Source organism: Elaeis guineensis, chromosome 4 (assembly GCF_000442705.2).
Source record: "Elaeis guineensis isolate ETL-2024a chromosome 4, EG11, whole genome shotgun sequence".
Taxonomy (NCBI): Eukaryota; Viridiplantae; Streptophyta; class Magnoliopsida; order Arecales; family Arecaceae; genus Elaeis; species Elaeis guineensis.
In genome coordinates, this window is record NC_025996.2 from 58832149 (window position 1) to 58838452 (window position 6304).

The following is a 6304-nucleotide window of genomic DNA, read 5'->3' on the forward strand; positions in this document are numbered from 1 at the left end:
AGCATGTGGTCGGGTACCGTCTACGATTCCAAAACCCAGTTAACGGCTAGGCGTGGACGACTAATTTACCCTTAGCCTTCTCTTATAAATGACTGAATCTTTTATAGGGAAAATATGTGTCACTTTAAGAATAGGAAGGGTAAAAAAGGAAATCCGGGAGATGAGGTGGCGGGGAGGCCCGGGGAATTCATGCGGCCCTTCGACGAAAGGGTGGAGTACGCAAGGGGAGGAAGACAGAGACCGACCGGGTGGCCCACGTCATGGGCCCCTTTTCAACTATATCCGTCACTAACTGATCCGACGGCAAAAAGGAGGCTTTCAAGTTTACTTGTATTTTTTCCTTGAGTTTGCTGGGAACAGCCGGCAAAAAGGAGGCCTGCCAAAGGCTGCCAAATCGCATTTGAATTGCCGTGCCTTCGCCGTTTCCAATCGACCCTGCCAACGTGCTTATAAAACCCCTGACCGGTTCCAATAATGTTAGCACGGTAATTGCCAAAAGAAAAAATGAAATCCAGTTTGATACAATCATTAATATTAGCCATTAAGATTTTGGTTGTTTATCATTTTATAGAAAAACAATGGTGGCAGCTTTTAATTAATTTGATTATATCTATTTTAAGGTTGCATGCAACTACCATCATAATGTGTTTCAGTGAAGTGGCACCCAAATGATAAGATGAATTAAGGTCCCTGGTCCCACTTGGTAGTTGGGGTATCTTGATTCAGGTAGGGTCCTTGGATGTGTGCTCCTTGACTATATGTGACACACAACAAATTAAATATTAGTTATTCTCATTTTTTATGAGTATTTGTTCTTCCACTTATAGATATCATTTCAATGAAAATATGATTGGATGGCGAATCATCTTGCCTATTAATGAAAATATGACTAGATGGCAATTCTTATATACATATACCATTCGGGTGGGTTTTTAAGTGATCATAATGAGCAGTACAATATTGCATATAGCAACCATCATATCAAATCATATTTTAAAAAAAGAAATTAGTATAGTGCTGGGTTTACCAATAAGTCATATGCAAATTTGATATAAGATTTATGCCTATATTTGATTCCTGAATAATTTTAAGCAATATATTTAAATATAATTTTATTTAAATATATAGGGATTTATTTCTTATTAATCAGCTATAGCTTTTCATCAGTATCCCTCTCTTTTGAATCTTTGGTAGGTTTTTGAATAAATTTAACCCTAATATTCAAATAACTCTATTCAAAAAGATAATTTATATTTTATTAATTCAATTAAATTATCTATCTCCTATCACAAATAGTTTTAAGACTCGTTTCATTCACAAGAAAAGATGGACAAAAGTATGATCAATGGGAAAATAAAAAAATTTCTCTTATTTAGTTGAAGTTTTCAAAAAAAAAAATTAAAAAATAGTATTTCTACCAGAATAAACTTCTTATGTTCCATGAGAAAGAAAACTTCATATAGGATATGAGTTTTTGGCTTTTCCGCATAAAAAAATTTGGATCTTTTTTTTTTCAAAAAGTGCACTTAAAGCAATAAGTTAATGGGATAAAGTTTTTTCTTTTATAAAGGATATAATAATTGCTCAACCAAACAAAAGATATTCTATAATTTATCACTTTCATATTACTAACCAAACATAGCAAAATCACTTTTTTAGGTATTATTCTTAGAAATCTGCTTCATAAGAATAATATTCTAGTGAGAGAAATTTTTTTTCGCGAATCAAACAAACCCTTAAGGATAAATTATAACAACACCCTTTCAAATTTTTGTGATTTATACTTGCACCCAAAAAATCTTAATTTTTTTGATTAGACCATAAAAGTTACAAATTAGTTACAGTGTACCCTAGCCATCCAATAGAACTCCAATGCCATTAACAATAGATGAGAAATTACAAATTTACCCTTTCATTTTAAAATAAAATTTAGGAAAAAAACCATCCCACACCCTAGTAATCCCTGGTACCCTACCTACCACCTTTTTTTTCTCCTCCTAATTGGGCATTGGAGCTATCCCTCACCTTTCCATTCTAGTCGAGCATCTAACATATAATCCTTTTAGCCCAACTATACCCTCCACCATTTTTGCACTCTCATTTCCTCCTCCTTATCTATTTTGACTCCTATCCTTTTATTTCTCTCCCAACTGCTATCCTCCTTCCACCCTTTCATAATATAACTGAGGTGAAAGTCGTACCCTACCAGTACGTTGATAAGTTAGAGGATATTCCCATAATCCTCAAATAAGTAAGAGGATTTTAGGATTCTATGTATTTTTATTTGAATATTGCTAAGTGTTATTTAGTTGGTTTGAATGTATAACGTTATAAAAATTTTGAGCATTCTCTTCAAAGTTACTATCAATTGTTGTTCAAAGGGAGACATAAAGGCCTTGTCTTCGTTATACTCTTCTAACAAATAGACCTATGGAGACCACAGTCTCTATAGCAAAATATTACCTCCATTCTTTTCAAAATGTTAGAGGTCCATGAGGTAGGATTATCCCTCAAAAGTTGCATAATCTAGGTGCTATCTTTTAAGATTCATCAATCAATATGCTTCTAGTTTAAGTATCATCAATCTGCAGTATTATAGGATCTTATAAACATGCACAATAAGTTAATTTTTGGTTAAATAACCCATACCTTATAGCTAAGTTTATAATTTTATAACTACATGATTGTTTATGTTTGGCTTTATAGCTTTATTACCACATGACCTTATGGTTTCTATACTTGTTAACATTGTTATTTCATGAATATAGCATTGCATTTGAGCTTTTCACTTTCGAGATCCACCATAGAGGTTCCCTTCATTTCGTTCCCATAATGTAGTATTGGTGTTATTATGAGCCTGATTGAGATAAAGAATGTGACCAAGGATCTCAATTACTAGAAGATTGAATAATTTTATTATTTAGTCTCTGGGCAGTCAGTGGAAGAGGGTTTAAGGACTTAATAATGATACTGATGTATTAAAGATGATAGAGGATACAAGAGCTATAGGCAACGTATCAATATATGTAGAGCATAGTATAGATGAAATTGATTTGGATCTAATAGACGCACCCCCACCATTGCCATCCACTTAGAAAGATGAAGAAATAGAACCTGTTCATCATGTTATACTACAAGATAATGCTCCAAAGCATTCTAGAAAAGAGAAGGATTTAATAAATATAAAAATAGAAGAGTAAGGAGAAAGGTAACACATGAATAAGGAAGAAGGTCCGGTAAAAGGCCTTACAAGAAGAAGTATAAGAAAATAGTGGCAATGATGGTGACTGTTATATGGATGACTTTAAGGAGAGATAAAAGGGGGGATGACCTCTTTGAGCATTATGTTAATGACTCCATTATTGAGACAGAGGTCCAGAGACAACAGAAAAAAGATACTGAAGAACAAAATAGGCAAGAAACTAGACAAGCAGATAATGAGTTGATTGGTAATGAAGTTAAGTTACTTGATAACTATTTATGGAGCAAAACCTCTCATATTAACTATCTCATCTTAATTTTTAGTACTTTATTTCCATGCCAACAAACCTCTTACTTTATTTCCACCCACAAAGCAGCTAGGCATCATATCAAGTACTTTTTCCTTAATCTGTAGGCCTGGATCTTATTCTCTAGACTCTTATATTTCTGCATCAGCTTGCAAATCACCTCTTTAGAACATGGTAAGAATGGTGGATCATGCCATTGAGAAAAACTACATCCTTATCTTCTTACATGCATTACCATGTTCAAAAGATTTATAAGAGATCTTGCTCAAAAAAATAGTTAAAAACTATATTTTTTTATGTAATATGCGAACACCCATAAAATTGTTGTTTGAGATTAGTTGTATTCAATAAGGTGTTCAATAAAACCCTCAACTCGTTGCAAAAAATGGGAAAGGGCTGAGGGGAACTTTGGTCAGAGTTTTAGGAGGAGCTTTGAGTAGAGTTCATACTTAAAGCCATGGATAATTTTCAAATTCCTCTCTTCTTCTTTTGCTTTCTCCTCTTTTCTTCTCCTTCCACTCTCACCTCCTCTCTTCTCCCTTCACTCTCCCCTCCTCTCTCAAACTCAACTAGATTGGAAAAGCATTTGTTTAGAATGAAAGAAAGAGGAATGTAAAATTGCCACGTGATCTTCATATGACTCCACCTATTCCCACCAAAACACATCATTTTCTCTAATCTAGCCAATAAAGGCATTGTTAGTATGTCATGTCTACACTTATCTCATATGGCAATAATATATTCATGGATCCAGGTAGAGACGGATGGCTATGATATATCACAACCAATTTATAAGTTTTAGGATCTAATTGATAAAATTGAAACTTTTGGAATACAAGTATAAATCATGAAAAATTGAAGAGATCTCTATAATTTATCCTAATTTTAATGTAGCTATATAAAGCAGAATAAGTGACAAAAGATACTTTACAATTTTTCTTTTCAAAAAGCTTCTCATTTTTGGGATTTTATTCAACTACACAAAAAATATATTTGATTGAGCAAAAATTATTTAGATAGTGAATTTTAGTCAAGTTTATACATTCGAAAACTAAACGGAGCCCAACACCTATAACTAGATTCATATCGAATTAAAATATGCTTTTCTCTTAAAAAAAAAAAAACGTGTCCTACATCTATCTAAACAACATATCCCATCTTTGAGACTTTATTCAAAGAAAAGTTATTCTTTAAGTACACTTGAATAAAGCTGAACTTTATTAAAATTTATCCATATTTATCCAAAATAATATCCCCAACATAGTAGGCTGGTCAAAGTTGCTTATGTCAGATACAATTGTTTTAGAAATGTTTTTGTATAATATTTTTCATACAAAATCCTTTTTTATCTCTACCACTTTTTAAGAGAGAAAAGATTTATCTTCGACATTATTTTAAAAAATATAACACACAAAATCAGGAATAATTTGTGACATAACTTTTCATAAACATAACAATTCCTTTTTCTTTTATTTTGGGACCAAACATAACTGGGTTGACCACTTCCATTTTGGAACCAAATACGGTAGAAATCCCATGTCTACATATGTGTCACAAGATTGACCATTTCTATAAAATGTTTCTTACATAAAGAAGATTATATCATATACTACATGCACCATGTGATCATGCATGCAACCAATCACAATCACTCATTTCTATGAACCTCATTCATCAAATACTCATTTCATACATAGGATTGCTACAGGAATGAATAAGTGAATAATTACATGCACAGCCACATGTACTCAGCATTGGGTTAATTTCTCCAAGATCATTTCATATCTTCTTGTCAGATCACAAGTTCTACTACGGTGTTGTTCCCAAATGCATGCACAATAAATAAAGTACAATGCACCGCAAATCTGAAAAGTGGCGCAGCGTTTGTCGCGAGTTGGAATTTCAAATTACCAAACTCATTTTTTAATCCAAGTTTAAGCTTAGTATCAAATGGGACATATCTTTTGTTAGCTCCACCATATAAGCTGCAGCCCACATGAATACATGATCGAAGGGGTGGATGTTTGTTGTTTACCCAACTCCACAGACTACCAAGTGGTCCACCCCACAACCAACATTATTATAAGGTTCTCCAGAAGATATATTTTTTTGCTCAGAGGTCAAGAGATGCAACATGCTTTTATACCAGATGTTCAACATTCCAGACTATTGGGTAGATTCTAAGTCTTCACTGCCTAGTTAGCTGTTCTCTACCATGTGTCTGTCTTAATTAAGAGTATGTTAATATGTCAGAGTCGGTGCAAGCAGTTAGTTAATCAACAGAGGGTGCTGGCCGATCTTGTCATGCTTCTTGTTTTCTATTGCAAGGGGATTGAAAGAAACAGGGGTCAGGGGATTGAAAGAAAGAGGGGGATCTTTTTTTTTTTCTTATTTGAACTGAAGAAAGAAACAGGGGGATTGAACGACACAAGCATGTGGAGGAGACCAGGAACCGCAGACCAAACACCTGTCGTCCATGACACTGCCCATAATGCCAATGGGACTGCACCCTTTTCTTCCTTTATCCATCAGGGCAAAACCACTAGAGTGCACAAAGCAAAAGTGAGAGTCTTTCCTCTAGAATTCAGGTCAGAGACATCTATCAGATGTGGAAGCTTACATTGAACCGCTTTCTCACATTACAAGCCACGTCATCGAAGTTCTTGGACAAGACCGTGTCACTATTATCACCACCGTCAATCGGACAAGAGGCGACCAGAAACCCTCTCACAATTTTCACAACTCAATTCTGGGCGTGGGAACCAAAGTGAGGAGAGAAACTGAGAAAGAGAGAA